The sequence below is a fragment of the Triticum dicoccoides genome, chromosome 2B (genome assembly GCF_002162155.2).
Source record: "Triticum dicoccoides isolate Atlit2015 ecotype Zavitan chromosome 2B, WEW_v2.0, whole genome shotgun sequence".
Classification (NCBI taxonomy): Eukaryota; Viridiplantae; Streptophyta; class Magnoliopsida; order Poales; family Poaceae; genus Triticum; species Triticum dicoccoides.
Window position 1 is genome coordinate 447152523 of NC_041383.1, and position 19553 is coordinate 447172075.

A 19553-nucleotide genomic window follows, 5' to 3' on the forward strand; every position below is an offset into this window, starting at 1 on the left:
GTGCTCGTGCTGAAAACCCAACTAGCTTAGTTGAGGGAAAATCATTAAATGAGCATGCTTATTTTCTGCGACACCGCTTTTATACGGCTCCGCCGTATCTATTTCTCCTAATGCTTTTACTCTTGTTTTGACTCTAATTTGCATAATTTGAATGAAACAAACCCGGACTGACACTGTTTTCAGCAGAACTACCATGGTGTTGTTTTTGAGTTGAAATAAATGTCCTCGGAATGGAACGAAACTTTTTGGAGATTTTTATGGAATAAAAGAAAAATACTGGAGCCAAGAACCACCGAAGGGGGCCCCTGGGTGAGCACAACCGTCCAGGGCGCACCCCCTCCTGGCGCTCCCAGGTGGGTTGTGCCCACCTGGTGGCCCCGCTAACCCTACAACCGATGCTATAAAATCCTATTTTCAGAGAAAAATCAGGGAGGAAGAATTATCGCATTTCATGAGACGGAGCCGCCGCCTCTTGTTCTTCATCGGGAGGCGATATCTGGAGTCCGTTAGGGGCTCGGGGGAAAGGGATCTTCAATCTTCGTCATCACCAAGCCTTCTCCATCGCCAATTCCATGATGCTCTCCACCGGGAGTGAGTAATTCCTTTGTAGGCTCGCTGATCTGTTAGGGAGTTGGATGAGATTCATCATGTAATCGACTTAGTTTTGTTAGGGCTTCATCCCTAGTATCCATTATGTTCTGAGATTGATGTTTCTATGACTTTGCCTTGCTTAATGCTTGTCATTTTGGGGCCGGGTGCCATGATTTCAGATATGAACCGTTTATGTTATCACCATTATATCTATGTTCTAGATCCGATCTTGCAAGTTGTAGTCACCTGCTATGTGTTACGATCCACAAACCCCGGAGTAACAATAGTCGGATACTTTCCGATGATGACCGTAGTTTGAGGAGTTCATGTATTCACAAAGTGCTAATGCTTTGTTCCAGTTCTCTATTAAAAGGAGGCCTTAATATCCCTTAGTTTCCTTATGGACCCAGCTGCCACGGGAGGGTAGGACAAAAGATGTCATGCAAGTTCTTTCCATAAGCACGTATGAGTATTTACGAAATACATGTCTACGTTATATTTATTAATTGGAGCTAGTGCCGTATCGCCCTAGGTTATGGTTGTTATATGATGAATATCATCTAATGAATTCACCGATCCAATGCCTACGAGTTTTTCAAATATTGTTCTTGCTAAGTTACTATTGCTAATACTGCTGTCACAACTGCTACAAAATCACTGCTATCACTGTTACCGTTACTACTACTGTCACTACCATCAAAACTATCATATCACTATGCTACTAATCATATTGCTACGAATAATTAATCTCCATGTATGGTTGAATTTACAACTCTGCTACTAATACTTGCAAATAGTCTTTGGATCCCCTTCTGTCAAATCTATAAATTTGGGTAGAATACTCTACCCTCGAAAACTGTTGCGATCCCCTATACTTGTGGGTTATCATGACCTCTTTCTGGCGCCATTGCCGAGGAGCATAGCTATATTTATTGAGTCACATGGGATTATTATCAATCTATCATTATGAAGAATATGAAGGGCACTAAGACTAAGATTTTTCCCTCTAAGACGAGGGGTGGTAAGGAACTTCCATCTAGCCCTGCACTTGATTCGCCTTCTATTTTCAGTAAAGTTGCAACACCACCACATGCCATTAATTATGATATGTCGCAAGTTATTGATGATGCTACTTCTGTGATGAACACTACTCATGATGATGCTAGTACCTTGATTGATGATGGTGTGCCACTAGGTGATTTTCTTATGAACAAATTGCTAGAGTTAAAGAAAAAGAAATTACTGAAACTGATGAGATCATTAAGCTGATGAAATACCTAAAACAGAAAAATCATGAAACACCTATTAGACCTACCTCTCCTAGATATGAATTGCCTAAGGTACCTGAAGGTTATTTTATGGATGAGTAGACAACTTGAGATTTTCTTGCTTGCAATGATAGAGATGATCTAAAGAAACTATTATGAAAACTTAAAGAGAAATCTTTGAATGCTAGAATGAAGTGTGATCCTAAGTTTGCTACTTCGCCTATCTTTGTTGATGATAAGGATTATGAACTCTTTGTTGACCCAGAGTTGATTACTTTGGCTTAATCTGATCCTTTCCATGGTTATGAAACTGAAACTATTGTGGCACACCTTACTAAGTTGAATGATGTAGCCACCCTATTTGCCCATGATGAGAAGATTCGCTATTATTATATTTTCAAATTATTTATGTTCTCATTAAAGGGTGATGCTAAGATTTAGTACAATACTCTTGCTATTGGTTGTGTGCGTAGTCCCCAGGATATGATTTACTACTTCTCTGAAAAATATTTTCCTTCTCATAAGAAACAAGCTGCCTTACAGGAAATATTTAACTTTTTGCAAATTGAAGAAGAGAGTCTCCCACAAGCTTGGGGGAGGATTCTCCAATTGCTTAATGCTTTGCTTGATCATCGTCTTATAAAAAATGAAATACTTGATATCTTGTATAATGGACTAACTGATGCTTCTAGGGACTTCCTAGATAGTTGTGTTGGTTGTGTTTTAAGGGATCGAACTATTGCACAAGCTCGGGAATTATTGAATAATATATTGAAAAATTATGATGATTGGACTCTTCCTGAACCACCGCATAAGCCCACTCCAAAGAAGAGGGGTATCTTATATCTCAGTCCGGAAAATATGCAAGAGGCAAAGAAATCTATGAAGGAAAAAGGTATTAAAGCAGAGGATGTTAAACGTTTACCTCCTATTGAAGAGATACATGGACTTGACACACCACCGCCTAAGGTGGTAGAGGTAAATTCTTTAATGAAATCCAATGAAAGGGACAATCCTTATAATATGCATCCTAGTCAATTCCTTTATGAGTTTTACAAGTACATCTCAAAACAAGATCACTTCAATGCCAATGTTATGAAACAATTGAATTATAATTCTAATATGATTGCTCGCTTGAGTGACTTATTATTTAGAATCTCCAATGATGTTAGAGGTGTAGGAAAACATGCATCTATGGTTCAAACTCAACTAGAACAAGTTACCAAATCTCAAAGAGACTTGCTTGATGAAATGAATAATAATATGAATGACTTTGCTGTTAGAGTAGCAACTAGTGGAGGTAAAATGACTCAGGAACCCCTTTATCCTGAGGGACATCCTAAAAGATTTGAACAAGACTCTCAAAGAACTAACACTGATGCACCTAGTCCGTCTAAAAAGGAGAAGAAAAAGAAAAATGATAGGACTTTGCATGCCTCTATCTCTGATGCTGAATCTCAATCTGGTAATGAACATTCACCTAGTGATAATGAAAAAGATAATGATAATGTTCATGAAGATACTCAACCAGACAATGATAAACAAATAGATAATGATGTTGCGATAGAAGCAGTTGTTGATCTTGATAACCCACAACCAAAAAATAAGAGATATGGTAAAAGAGACTTCGTTGTTAGAAAACATGGAAAAGAAAGAGAGCCATGGGTTCAAAAAACCCATGCCCTTTCCACCTAAATCAACTAAGAGAAAAGGATGATGAAGAATTTGAACGCTTTGCTGAAATGCTTAGGCCAGTCTTTTTGCACACTCGCTTGACTGATATTTTAAAAATGGCCTCTTATGCAAAACATATGAAAGACATCATCTCTAATAAAAGAAAAATACCAGAAGCTGAAATCTCCACCATGCTTGCTAATTATTCTTTTAAGGATGGAGTACCTAAAATACTTCAAGATCCGGGAATACCAACTATACCTTGCTCCATTAAAAGAAATTATGTCAAAATTGCTTTGTGTGATTTAGGAGCCGATGTTAGTGGTATGCCTTTCTTCTTATATAAAAGACTTGATTTGAATAAAGTCACACCTACTGAAATATCTTTGCAAATGGCTGATAAATCAACTGCCATACCCATTGGTATTTGTGAGGATGTGCCCGTTGTTGTTGCAAATGTTACTATCTTAACTTACTTTGTTATACTTGAGATGCCCGAGGATGACAATATGTCGATTATCCTTGGTAGACCCTTCTTGAATACTGCAAGGGTTGTTATTGATTGCAATAAAAGCAAGATCACTTTTCATATCAATGGCAATGAGCATATGGTGCACTTTCCAAGGAAACAATTCCAAGTGAATGGTATTAATGTTATTGAAAAATCTCCGACACTCACTACTGGAAGTTTTCAACTACCTCTACCTACTGCCCAAAAGAAATATGAAATGATTATTGTGGGGGATATGCATATCCCCATTGAGGTAACTTAGTGTTTGACGAAAGTTCTTTGGTTTCATGCCAAACGAAAGTGGTTGTGAATAAGACCTGATCAACCTTATTAATGGATCACTTTTTAGAAGTATGAAGCTGATGAATTTACTAAGCACACCCTTATGTTTCAAACTTTTCTTTTCTGCTTTTCTTATTTAAATAAAATAGAATGCCATCCTTTCTCTATTTTCTAATTTTCCCGTGCAATAAAAAAAGGACCCAAAAATAAAAGTTCTCAGAATGCCCTGAAAATTTAATATGATTTTTTTGAATACTTAATAACTTTTGGTGCAAATAACATCACAAGGGGGGTGCACCAGGTGGGCACAACCCACCTGGGGGCGCCAGCAGCCCCAGGCGCGCCCTGGTGGGTTGTGGTCCCCACGGAGGCCCCCTCACTTATCTCTTTAGCCCATGTCAGCACCTACCTCCAGAAAAAATCACCATTGCTCTATATCCCCCTCTCTCCCTCATTCTATCTCTCCCTCTCCCTCTTTCTCTATCTCTCTCTCTCATGTTCTTACTCTCAAACCCACGAATTTCGATCTCTTTGCTCGAAGCTCTGTTTCTGAAACTGTTCTGGGGAACTGCTACTTGGTATGTGACTCCTCCATTTGTCCAATTACTTCTTCTTTTAGCGTATTATATTTTGAATAATTAGACACTCATGGTGCTCTATGTTGAAATTCTTAGAGTTCTAAGTAGTTTGAATTCTCAATATGGCCTCTATACATCTCTATGAGTAGTTGCAATCAATCTTGTAAAGTTTCGTTATCAAAAGTTTTGTGGACTAAAAATTTCATAATTTTATTTATAGGAATAAGATGAGTTTCTTTAGGAAGTTTCCTTTCAAGAAGAACTCTAAGGGAGTCATTTGGGAGTCATCGGACAATGATCTCTGCACTTGGTGATTGGCGGAGGTGTGGCTGTGCGAATGGCCGCATAACCCCTTCATGGATGTAGCCAGGATCCATCAAGAGTTCACACAATTTGCTGCTAATGTTGGTCTCACCGACTTCATCGCAGCTAAGTGTGAACAACACCATCTCCTTACAAATTCCTTTATGCAAAAGCTTTCATTTTCTGAGTAGGAATAACCCTCCTAAGATGCAGTTTAATTTATATGCTGAAACCCATTGGATACCACTCACTGAATTTTGTGATATTTGCTTGATCCCTTCTGACGGGGAAATAAGAGAGCCTAGGCTTACACAGTTTGAGGACTTTTACCGCACTCTGTCAGTTGGAGATGAGAGAGGAGTATCGATTGTCACCGCCACTAGCTTGCAGTTTCCTTATGTGCATTATTTTGCTCTATTCATTGCGAAGTGTTTACTTGCTAGAGAGAAGGATGGTGCACTTAGTGCCCCCGATTTTGCTATCTTATGTCGTGAACTTTACGGTGATAATAGCTATAGGCTTGGGGCTATCATTGCATGTTGCCTGCACCTTAATAAAATCAAGGGTAAAACTCATGGCAGTATTTATGCGACTCATTTAGCGAGTAATTTTAACATTCATATTAACCAGCATGATTACCATTTAACCAAGGTTTATTTAGATCGCCATGCTATGGCAGATGATCAATTTATTGATGGCAAGAACACCACTACTCATATTCCTTATAACCTGGTTTTCAGTGTGGATACCCATGATATTATTCTGTTGCCTGCACCTGCTTTGTTTGATTCTATTGCCAGGAGAGGACACAGGATCATGCCAGAGGACATCGTCGCCTACCTAAACAACCAGGCAGCGGCTGAGGAGGAGCCTAAGGAGTGGGACCCTCTGGTACCGCCTCCACATCACTACAACGTGGGACCCGAGGGTTACTACGGGTGGTGATTACCAAGTTAGGCCAAAATCCTAAGCTTGGGGTAGTACGTATTTCCACCGACATTATATTTATGTTCACACATTTCATTCCAGTTGTCAGTGTTCACACTTTTTCATTGTATTATCCATGCTAGATTTATTTTCTCGCTTTCTTCTTGTGTGTTTGAATGTTTTTGAGAAAATCCAAAAAATATTTCTTGCTTCCTTTTGGTTTTTCTTTCTAGTTTAATTAGTTGTAGTGTTTAAAAGAAAATCCAAAAAGATTTCCTTGTTCTTCTTTTGCTTGTTGGGAGCTTTCCCGTGTAAATAGTTTTTCTCATTTTTGTTTTTCTCTTTAATTTGCTTTGCTCAAGAAAAACTAAAAACTCCAGAAATATTTCAGTGTGTTTGTCTAAAATTCTTTTCCTTTCATTGAGTCATAACGAGGAGAAGACCACGATGAAAATGTCGAGTGGCTCTCATATGCATTACTGTTGATCTAACAAAGAGCCCAAATTGCCTTGTCTTCTCCTCTTGAATAAAATGTTTGCAGATTCCAGCTTAGTCCATGGCACTCTTGCACTATTATTATTTTCATATCATTCGGTCATGCATGTGAAAGGAAATAATGACGATATTTGATGAACTGGTTGTGGCAGAGAGAAATGGGTATGAACTCAACTTGTTCTATTTTTGTAAATATGTTTAACCCAGTATCCATGATTCGGCCTATTATGATCACACATGTTTCAATGACAATTAGAGATTATAGTTTCTCATGCCATGCTTAAGTAGCTAGGAGTGGATAATGATTTATCTTGGATGTCAACATGCATTAAAATGATTGTGATCTGGTATGATGATATGGTATCCTCCTCCGAATGTTTTGAGTGGCTTGACTTGGCACATGTTCATGCATGTAGTTGAATCAAAACTGTACATGTATGTAGTTGACTTGGCATATTTATGTTTATGATGTTCATATCTTACTCATGCTAGTATCCAATGTTACTTATGCATAATGCATGTTCATGACCGTATTCGCTCTCTAGCTGGCCGCTTCTCAACCTATTTGCTAGCCTTCTCCTGTACTAAGCGGGAAAACTGTTTGTGCATCAAAATCCTAAAACCAAAGTTATTCCAGATGAGTCCACCGTACCTACCTATATGCGGTATTACCCTTCCGATCTAAGTAAATTTGTAATTGTCACCTCTAAAAACTTCAAATAAACTTCCGTTTTTGTGTGTCTGGACTGTTCATGGAGTGACAGGAGGTAGTCAATGTCTTCCATGCTAAGCGGGTTATTCTCATGATAAGTGTTTATTCACTTGTCCTTGCACGAGAGGGGCGGTAATAGGGATTCCCAGTCCCAAATTCAAAATTTGCAAATAAGTAAACAAAACTCCCCCAACACTGATGTTGGTATGGACGGTACCCATGGATTCGACTTGCCATGGAGTGTGTTTGTTGGTGGAGGGGGAGTAAACCTTTACTTTTATCGCTTAGGAACCGCCACTAATGTGTTTAGCATGGAAGATATCGATAACCAATGGTCACAAAGTAAACAGGAAGGGTGCATTTCTCAAAATTTCATTTATCTCTGTTTTAAAAATACGAGCTCTCGCACCACTGCAAATCGCTTCTTCCATCTGCGAAGGGACTATCTATTTAATTTTATGTTGTGTCAACACCTTCTCAAATAAGCGCCAAATCTGAGAGCACTATTGTCATCCTCATGCATTGTGTGTAGCTAATGTTGGATGCATCATGACTGGATCTTTTTTACCACGAATTACAATGTTTAGTCGCCGCTTCAACTTTGGAGGTGCTCTGCATTTATGTTTTGTGGTCTCAGAAAAGGCTAGCGGGATACCACTATTGTCATATTATATCATGATTGTTTTGACAAAGTGTTGTTGTTTGAGATGCTTTATTATTGCTCGCTAGTTGCTTATGCCATTGATATGAGTTAATATAATTTTTAAGAGTTATTGTCGACATGGTTAGTCATAATCTTTGCTGAAAACCTGTGTGCTACTTAAGCTTATTTATGTAAACAATAGCAAAAGAGTTCGCAAAAGTTTTTCTTTTTCACTACCAGTTTATCAACTGAATTGCTTGAGGACAGGAAAAGGTTTAAGCTTGGGAGAGTTGATACGTCTCTGTCGTAACTACTTTTCCTCACACTTTTACTCTTGCTTTGGACTATAATTTGCATAATTTGAATGAAACTAACCCGTACTGACACTGTTTTCTACAGAACTACCATGGTGTTGTTTTTTGTGCAGAAATAAAAGTACTCGGAATGGAACGAAAGTTTTTGGAGATTTTTTATGGAAAAAAAGAAAAATACTGGAGCCAAGAACCACCGAAGGGGGCCCCTGGGTGAGCACAACCCACCAGGGCGCCGCCCTCCTGGTGCGCCCAGGTGGGTTGTGCCCACCTAGTGGCCCCGCTAACCCTACCACTGGCGCTCTAAAATCATATTTTCAGAGAGAAAAATCAGGGAGGAAGAATTATCATGTTTCACAAGACGGAGCCGCCCCCGCCTCCTGTTTTTCATCAGTAGGCCACATCTAGAGTCCATTTGGGGCCCCGGAGAGGGGGATCTTCGATCTTCATCATCACCAACCCTTCTCCATCGCCAATTCCATGATGCTCCCCACCGGAAGTGAGTAATTCCTTCGTAGGCTCGTTGGTCGGTGAGGGAGTTAGATGAGATTCATCATGTAATCGAGTTAGTTTTGTTAGGGCTTGATCCCTAGTTTCCATATGCTTAATGCTTGTCACTTTGGGCTTGGGTTCCATGATTCCAGATCTGGACCGTTTATATAATCACCATATCTATGGTACAGTTCCAATCTTGCAAGTTATAGTCACCTGCTATGTATTATGATCCACAAACCCCGAAGTGACAATAGTTGGGATACTTTCCAGTAATGACCGTAGTTTGAGGAGTTCATGTATTCACTAAGTGCTAATGTTTTGTTCCGATTCTCTATTAAAATGAGGCCTTAATATCCCTTAGTTTCCTTATGGACCCCGCTACCACGGGATGGTAGGACAAAAGATGTCATGCAAGCTCTTTCCGTAAGAATGTATGACTATTTACCAAATACATGCCTACGTTATATTTATGAACTAGAGCTAGTGTCTTATCACCCTCGGTTATGATTGTTATATGATGAATATCATCCAACGAATTCACTGATCCAATGCCTACGAGTTTTTCACATATTGTTCTTGCTAAGTTACTATTGGTAATACTATTGTCGCACCTGCTACAAAATCACTGCTATCACTATTACCGTTACTACTACTATCGCTACCATCAAAACTATCATATTATTGTGCTACTAATCATATTGCTACAGATAATTAATCTCCACGTGTGGTTGAATTGACAACTCAGCGTTAATACTTGCAAATATTCTTTGGCTCCCCTTGTGTCGAATTTATAAGTTTGGGTTGAATACTCTACCCTCGAAAACTTTTGCGATCCCCTATACTTGTTGGTTATCATGCTTATCTCAAAAAGGCAAACTTTTTTGGCATCATATTAATTGTTTGTAATTCTATGCTTGGAATTTATGCGAAATACATGATTTTACTTGTTGTTCTGAAGACCCTAAGAAACACCTTCCCTACCAATGAGAGTTTAGTGATAATGGAATCATATCTTCTTATGCTAAAAGTGTTTATAATTACTATGATATTGAACAAATTGAAGAATTTGTTGCTTTTAAGGGTGCTTATGAAATTGCTTCTTCGATTGAAAAGTATGACTTTACTCTTTACAAATATGAAAATTTTGCCATACTTAAATATTTCTATGAAAATTATCCTTCTAATGTTTATGTTAAACCATATATTGAGGACGCCTCCGCTATCCAAGAAGAGAATAATATTTTTCAGGAATCTATGGAAGAAGAAATTGTTGAAATTGTGAGCTCATTAGGTTGAAAAGATGAGGAGGAGAGCAAAGAATAAAAGGAGGAAGAGTGGATTGATCACCCGTGCCCACCTTCTAATGAGAGTAACTCTTGAACTCATACATTGTTTAAGTTCCCTTCGTGCTTACCAAAGGATGAATGCTATGGTGATTGCTATGATCCTCTTGATTCATTTGAAATAGCCCTTTTTGATGAAATTGATGCTTGCTATCCTTGTGGGAATGATGCCAATATGAATTATGCTTATGGAGATGAACTTGCTATAGTTCCCATGTTAAACATGAAATTGTTTCTATTGCACCCACACATGATAGTCCTATTATCTTTTTGAATTATCCCAACTACACTATATCAGAGAAGTTTGTGCTTATTAAGGATTATATTGATGGGTTGTGTTTTACTACTACACATGATGATCTTGATGAATATAATATGCATGTGCTTGCTGCTCCTACTTGCAATTATTACGAGAGTGAAACAACATATCTACCTCTCTATGTTTCTAATACGATAAAATTGCAAGAAACTACTTATGATGTGCATTGGCCTTTACTTAATGTGCACGAATTGTTCTTTTATGACATGTCTATGCATAGAAAGAGAGTTAAACTTTGTTGTTGCATGATATATGTTACTTTGTGCTCAGTACTAAATTACAAATAATTGTTAATTAAAATTGGTTTTGATATACCTTGGGATCTGGGTGGATCAATCACTTGAGCACTATATGCCTATTCCCTAGCTTAATTGCTTTCAAGAAAGCGCTGCCAGGGAGACAACCCGGAAGTTTTAGAGAGTCATTTACTTCTGTTATGTGCTTCTATAAAGTTTAAAAACAAAAAATATATAGAGGGGAACCTAAAACTTTACATAAGGAAAAGTGAAAGTAAGAAGGACGAGCACTGTTGAAGTGGGGGAGCTCCTTGAACTCTGTCCATGCCCATGGAAACTTTGCAAATCTTGAATTACAGAAAATTTTCAATAAAAATAATTATCCCCTTGCAAAATCCATTTTATTATAAAAAATAATGTGCCAAGATTTGCCTTTAGGATGTCTAAATTGCTTGTTTGGTATGTGCGGTGCAAAAACAGAAACTTTTACTATAGTGCGTGAATTTGCATTTTTTACTAGACATGAAAAAATTATGAAAAATTTACACGGTACTGCTATGCAATTTTTTTATTTTTTTCTAATTTTTAGAAGTTTTGGAGTTACATAAGTATGATCATTGTTCAGATTACTACAAATTGTTCTGTTGTTGACAGATTCTGTTTTTGATGCATTATTTCACTTGTTTTGATGAAATATGGATTGTATCGGGGTAATAAGCCATGGAGAAGTTAGAATACAATAGCTATAATGCAAAAAAAATATGAATTGGTTTGCAATAGTATTTAAAGTAGTGATTTGCGTTATTATACTAATGGTTCTCATGAGGTTTTGTTAAGTTTTGTGTGAATGAAGTGTTCGAAGATCGAGGAGGTATCGATATGAGAAGAATGAGGAGAGGCACAAGCTCAAGCTTGGGGATGCCCAAGGTACCCCAAGTAGATATTCAAGGAGACTCAAGCATCTAACCTTGGTAATGCCCCGGAATTCATCCCGTCTTTATTCAACAATTATCGGTATGTCTCGGTTTTTGTTTTGTTCACATGATATGCGTAAATTCTTGGACCATCTCATGTCTTTAGTTTTCACTTTTCTTTAATGCACCATGCTGGTATGAGATTGTCCTTGGTTGATTTATAGAATGCTCTTTGCACTTCACTTATATTTTTTGAGTATGGCTTTATAGAATGCTTCATGTGCTTCACTTATATCATTTGAAATTTGGGTGCCCGTTTCTACATCTAGAAAACCGTCATTTGTAGGATGCTCTTTTGCTTCACTTATATTTATTAGAGCATGATCTTTTGTAGAAAGAATTAAACTCTCTTGCTTCACTTATATCTATTTAGAGAGTCAACAGGAATTGGTCATTCACATGGTTAGTCATAAAATCCTACATAAAACTTGTATATCACTGAATATGATATGTTTGATTCCTTGCAATAGTTTTGCAATATAGATATGATAATATGTGGGAGGTACTAGTGAATGATTGCATTTAGTAAGAATATTGGTATTAAGGTTTGTGATTCGCAAAGCACACATGTATAGTCTCTCGTTATGCTAAGAAGTTGGAGCATGATTTATTATCGATTGTCTTCCTTTGCATGGAGGTCGGGGGCGCGCGATGGTTAACTCCTACCAACCTCCCCCTAGGGGCATGCATTGTAGTACTTTGCGTCGAGGGATAATAAAATTTTGCAATAAGTATGTGAGTTCTTGATGTGGAGCATCCTATGGACATCACCATGTCAAGAGCCCATTTGGCAAGTGCACGTGCAACATCTACTTCATACACACGAAGGTGAATCATCTCCTCTACACGTGCTCACTTGACCCCTTAGAGGATGGTATACTACTTGACACTTCTCCTGTATGCATGCATTGGTATTGTCGGAACTTCATGGACGACGAGGAGGAGTGCAAGCACCAAGGAACGACTACACCGTCCGCGAGGGAAGCGTGGAAGAGAAGACGGAAGAAAGGAGAAGAAGATGGAGCGGCTGCTGGAGTCATGCCGGACATTCAGACGTCCGTCCGGATCATCTGGATAAGTGCGCCGAAGACACCCGAAGGCTTCCACCGAAGCCGGATCATCCAGGACTCCATCCGGATCATCCGGACCCCCGACGCCGGGTCATCCGGCCTTGCCTACACGCATGACTTGGACCGAGGCCCGTGTACCCATTCGCCCCTCACTTACCCCTTTGCCCCTTGTGCTATAAATAGACCTCCTCCACCTTCTTTCTAGGGTTAGCACAGGTTTAGCTCATTTGAGATAGAGCTTTGCTCATCCATACAGATCTACCCCTCGTGAGAAACCGCGGCCTCTTCGGAGAAGATCCATCTTGGATTCGGGACCCCCTCGTGGGAAGAAACGTCTAGGATACCATCAAGACCTCCTCTTGGAGATGAACCTTACCTTGTATATTTCTCTTTTTTGTTCATGTACCTTGTGGACCTTGTGTGTTTGATTGTCTAGTGGATCTGTGATTGGACTTGTTCTTGAGTGTTTCCCTTTGTGATTTCCCTCCGTTCTTCCCCGTGTTCTTCGCGTTCCTTATTGGGATCCGCTCCAATCGTGAAAGATCGGCCTCTAGGGTTCTACCCTACATCATCTTGGATCAGAGCAAGGTTGATCACGAATTTGGAGCCCCTACCCCTCTTTTTTTAGCCTTCGTTTGCTTGATTTCGTCCTAAATTTCAAAAATCCCCACCAAAAATAGCCCCAATTTTTTTTGTGATTTGTTGGTTTGATGATGTTTTATTGATTTTGATCCGTGGATTTTCTTTGTTTCAAGTGGATCTAGCATCTCCCCAAGTTTCCCCACCTTCCATCCACGAAATCTCCTGAATTTTGCCCCAAAAATCTTCCATTTCCGTCCACAAATTTGTCCCCGAGAGGAAATCCCGAGTAGAGTTGACCTGCTCGGATCATCCGAACTTGCTCCCGGATCATTCGGACATCCCTCGGATCAGCTGGACGCTCTCCCGGACATCCGGATATCCCACACACCCGAATACCCGTTGAGGGAGTCCTGGATTAAGGGGTCCTCAGACGGACGGACTACGTGACATGGGCCAGACTATTGGGCTATGAAGATACAAGACAGAAGACTTCATCCCGTGTTCGGATGGGACTCTCCTTGGCGTGGAAGACAAGCTTAGCGTTCGTATATGTAGATTCCTTTTCTCTGTAACCGACTTTGTACAACCCTAGCCCCCTCCGGTGTCTATATAAACCAGAGGGTTTAGTCCTTTGAGGCAATCATAATCACATAGGCTAGACTTCTAGGGTTTTAGCCATTATGATCTCGTGGTAGATCAACTCTTGTAATACTCATATTCATCAAGATCAATCAAGTAGGAAGTAGGGTATTAACTCCATAGAGAGGGCCCGAACCTGGGTAAGCATCGTATCCCCCGCCTCTTGTTACCATCAATCTTAGACACACAGTTCAGGACCCCCTACCCGAGATCCGCCAGTTTTGACACCGACATTGGTGCTTTCGTTGAGAGTTCCACTGTGTCGTCGCCAAAAGGTTTGATGGCTCCGTCAATCATCTACACCAATGCAATCCAGGGGAGGTTTTCCTCCCCGAACAGATTTTCGTATTCGGCGCTTCGTAATGCGGGCCAACTTGCTTGGCCATCAGGTCAGGTTTGGAAGCTTGAACTACATGGCCGATATCCGCGGAGACTTGATATTCGAAGGCTTCGAGCCCACGACGGCCGCTCCCTGGCACCATGATGAACATGACCTAAATCTATCATCGGACCGTGCTCAGGAGATAGCGCCGGTAACTGCTCTGGCTCTAGATCCAGAGAAGATTGCACCGTCCGAGGATGGGAAGCTCAACCCCGCCACGGAAGCCGCAGACTCCGCGGTGTTAGAGCCGTACACAGATCCAACCTCGAGCGGGGTCTGTGTCACCGGAACCTCGGATTTGTCTCCAGCCATAGGTTCCGAACTACGTGCATACACGCCCATCGAAACAGATCAGGCGCCGATCGTTGAGTTCAGCTTCGCGGAAATCTTCCGGCACTCGCCTTTTTGTGATGTGCTAAACTCATTAAAAACCCTCTCCTTATCAGGAGACTCTTAGCCGAACTATATCCGGCTTGAATTGGAAGCTAATGACGAAGAATTCCGCTTCCCACCCACCACCCACTTTATAGCCACTGTCGAACACTTAACTGACATGCTCGATTATGGCTCCGAAGACATCGACGGTTTGGACGACGATGCCGAAGAGGAGCAGGCACAAAAACCACCGCTTACAGGGTGTTGGACAGCCAACTCCTCATACGATGTATACATGGTGGACACACTTAAAGAGAAGGAGGACGACGGCGATAACGATAAGCTTATCGATGAACCTCCCAAACATCAGCATCAGAAACGCCGATCTCGATCCGGCAAAGGGAAAGATAGCAACATTGTCACTAGCGACAGTGATAATCCGGGCCGAGCCAAGGACCCCACAGATCCAGCAATGGAGCAGGGTGAGCGAGAGGACGATGAATATAGTCCGGGGCCGTTGTTTGACCACAGCGATGGCGAAGATAGCAATTATCAACCTGCCTCCGAGGAGGAGGTTAGCCTAGGTGATGACGAATTCGTCGTCCTAGGAAAACCATTAGGACAACAGCGCCTCCATCAAAGGCTTATCGCCACCGCAAGGAACCTGAAGAAGCAGAAGCAGTGGCTTAAAGCCGTACAGGATACACTCAATGATAGATGGAATGAAGTGCTAGACGCTAAGGAAAATATGGCTATAATCGCCAGACAAAGGGCTATCCTAAGCGTAAAATGCTGCCCGAATTTAACAACGAGGCTATTGCGCCCATACCGCCGAAAAGCAATATCGCCGACAAGCCGAACCGACCACCTCGTGGACGAGATAGAGTGATAGCAATGGCATGCACAAACCCGCACCCCCTTCCCGTAAAGGAAGGGAGGTCGTGGCTGAGGGCCAGAAACACGATCTGCATGAGGACCTGAACAAAAAAGCTGGCAATACCAGATCCATTTACGGATCTAGGGACTATACCCCCACGCGTGATAGTGGTTATCAAGCCAAATATGACAGTCATATACCAGTTCGGAGCCGATAAAGGACATTACAACCGTCAGACCTACTCCATGATATAACCAAATATAGGGGTGCCACACACCCCCTGTGCTTCACCGATGAGGTGCTGGATCACGAATTTCCAGAAGGGTTTAAACCTGTAAATATTGAATCATATGATGGAACGATGGATCCTGCCATCTGGATAGAAGACTTTATTCTTCACATCCACATGGCTCACGGAGATGATCTCCACGCCATCAAATACTTACCCCTCAAGCTGAAAGGACCAGCTCGGCACTGGCCGAAAAGCCTCCCTAAAAACTCCATTGGAAGTTGGGAAGAACTTGAGGATGCTTTTTGGGCCAATTTTCAAGGAACCTATGTCCGGCCCCCGGATGCTGACGATTTAAGTCACATAATTCAGCAACCCGAGGAATCAACCCGTGAGCTTTGGAATCGGTTTCTCACTAAGAAGAACCAAATCGCCGACTATCCGGACGCCGAAGCCTTAGAAACGTTCAAGCATAGTGTCCGGTACGAATGGCTAGCTAGACACCTCGGCCAAGAAAAGCCAAGGACAATGGCAGCCGTAACTACACTCATGACCCATTTTTGCGCGGGCGAGGACAGCTGGTTAGCCCATAGAAGCACCATCGAGCCTGGCACATCCGAAGTCAGGGATAACAATGGAAATCCATGATGTAACAAAAATAAACATCGAAACAATGTTGGAAGCCCAAATGATACAACAGTAAACGCTGGACTCAGTGGCTCCAGACCCGATCAGCGGAAGAAACCATTTAAAGGCAACAAAGATGGCCCATCCAGCCTGGACAAAATATTAGACAGGCCCTGCCAGATCCATGGCTCCCCCGCTAAACCTGCGAAGCATACCAACTGCAATTGTTGGGTCTTCAAGCAGGCCGGAAAGCTCACCACCGAACACAAGGGGTAGGGACCTCAGAGCGAAGACGAGGATGAATCTCACCAGCCGAACATGGGGGGACAAAAGAAATTTCCACCGGAGATCAAAACAGTGAACATGATCTATGTCACTCATATCCCAAAGAGGGAGCGCAAACGCGCACTCCGAGATGTCTACGCCATTGAGCCTGTTGCCCCCAAATTCAACCCATGGTCAGCATGTCCAATCACCTTTGATCGCAGGGATCATCCAACTAGTATCCGTCACGGGGGTTCGGCTGCACTAGTGCTCGATCCAATAATCGATGGATACCATCTCACTCGAGTCCTTATGGACGGTGGCAACAGTCTCAATCTGATATATCAGGACACCATCCGCAAAATGGGGATAGACTCGTCAAGAATCAAGCCAAGTAGCACAACCTTTAAAAGAGTTATACCGGGCGTAGAAGCCCGTTGCACGGGCTCTTTAACATTGGAGGTCGTATTCGGTTCTCCCGATAACTTCCAAAGCAAAGAGCTAATCTTCAACATAGCTCCATTCCGAAGTGGCTATCATGCACTACTCGGAAGAATGTCCATCGCCCGCTTTAATGCAGTTCCACATTATGCTTATTTAAAGCTCAAAATTCTTGGACCATGTGGCGTCATTACGGTCAATTGAAATATGGAGCACTCTCTTCGTATGGAAGAGGACACTGCGGCCCTAGCAGCCAAAGTCCAAAACGGCCTATTCAAGCCGAACAGTTCATCGGTCATTAAGACCGCGGGCACAGCTAAACGTGTCCGGCGTACTCCTTAGTGCGGCAGCTCAGATAAACCTGAGCTCGATTAGCAGTTACACCCCCCGTCGACTGCCCCATAAGGTGATAGCATACGTGCCAGATTGCCACATGCGTTCTCTCCCCATGTCAGATTGCCACATGTGCCTTGACACAAGGGTACATTACCAGGGGATGTATCCGGCCTGGTATACTTTAAAAAGTCCAAACACCTATAGGGAGTGTTCGGCATCACGAGTTTGGCCTTATATGCATCAGCTCCGAATCATGTCTTTGGTCAATAGTTGGGTTGCCCAGCTCATGTGCTTACTACCTTATGTTCCGCTCTATCGGCTAGGGTAGTAAAGGGAGAACTACTGCGACTGTGTCCTGGTTCGTCCGGATGAGCACCTTAGTAGAAAAAGCCGAAAATAGACTGTCATGATGCGGCGAGAGCTGGTCAACCACTCAATGACTCACTAGAATCTTCGTGATTCCTTCTGTATTACACAAAGGACCATTCTTCTGGTCACGTATGTCAGTGCATCGTATCCGGATAATCTCGTACATACAAGGGGGTATATCATAGACCCACCGTCAAACTACTATGGCTAAGTGAAAGTGTTAAAGCCCTATAGTCTGATTGCCTGGTTCGTCGCATTGACACCTCCTTAATGGACCAAGACGTTGGGTCAAGAGTGATCAAGTGCTTTTCCGAACACCCCCGCGTTATACGCGAGGGGGCAGAAGCCAACGATTGGCAAACTTTCAGATTATACAAAAAACGGCCGCACAGGAGGCACCAAAAACTTTTTTCAGCAAAAGTATAAAAAACATAGCCTTAAATATATCATAATATTGCTTTTACAATTTTAGTACACTTCACTCGAACATAATATCTTTCGAGTACTGACCCTCTATCAAGCGGGCACCCTCTAGGACATCTTCAAAATAATGTTCTGGCGTTTGATGGTCCTTGCCCTCCGGTGGACTTTTCGCTGCAATATCGATGGTCTTCATCTTTGCGAGTATGTCTTGACGCAGGCAAGGGCCATTCGTGCACCTTCTATGCACGTTGACCACTTAACAGCGTCGATATGCGGCACCGCATCCACAAGTCGTCACACCTAACCGAAATAACTATTCGGAATTGGCTCAGTCGGCCACAGCCGGATTATGACATCCTTCATGGCAGATCCGGATAGCTTGTGGAGCTCAGCCCATAGGGCCATCTGGTCGTTCGGCAACAATGGACGCTTTGGCATGCTGAATTGCGACCAGAAAAGCTTTTCCGTCGCATGTCCTCCTTGCGCTTGGAAAAACTACATCACATCGGAGATACTCTTCGGCAAGTCCAAAAATGCGTCTGTGTCACATCCCTGGTCCTGTTATGCACTAGGCTAGGCCTCATGTGAGCATCATGTTTTAATTCAAATGAAATTTGAATTGAAGGATTTTCAAAGCCTCAGAAACCTTCTAAAAATGATCAACATTAAAATCTTCTCAAAGAAGTCCAAGAAAATGTTCCTCTTAGTCTCTGAAAATATTGCAAAGAGGTAAAACTCAAAACAATATTTTTGGTATCTCAGAGTTAATTATTTTGGGCCATTTGAATTAATACAATAACTATTTGCTTTGGATTTATATTTAATATATATTAAAAATATGACTCCAAATAATTCTGGAAGTTTGTGAGTGGCTTTGTATATATATTTTAGCAAGCCACATAAAAACCTACATAATTTATTAAAATGATTTAGTGTCTAAAACTAAATCAAAACAAACTACAGAAAATAGAAAACAGAATTAAAACAGAAATAAAAGAGAGAAGCCCAGCCACTTACCTAACTTACCTGGCGCCCACTTACCTGGCCCAGCACCGCCCAGCCCATCTCCACTCCCCCTGTCGCCTTCCTCCTCGCGCCAGTAGGCACAGGCGCGTGGCCGACGCACGCCGGCGCACGCCCCGGCCACCTCCTGCTTGCCGCTCCACCTCGACACCCCGGACGCCTCCATGCGTGCCACGCCACCCCCCTGGAACTCCCTCACTCTCCCGAACTCTCCCCCCCCCCTCCTCTGCTTCCTCTCTCTCTCACTCGCCGAA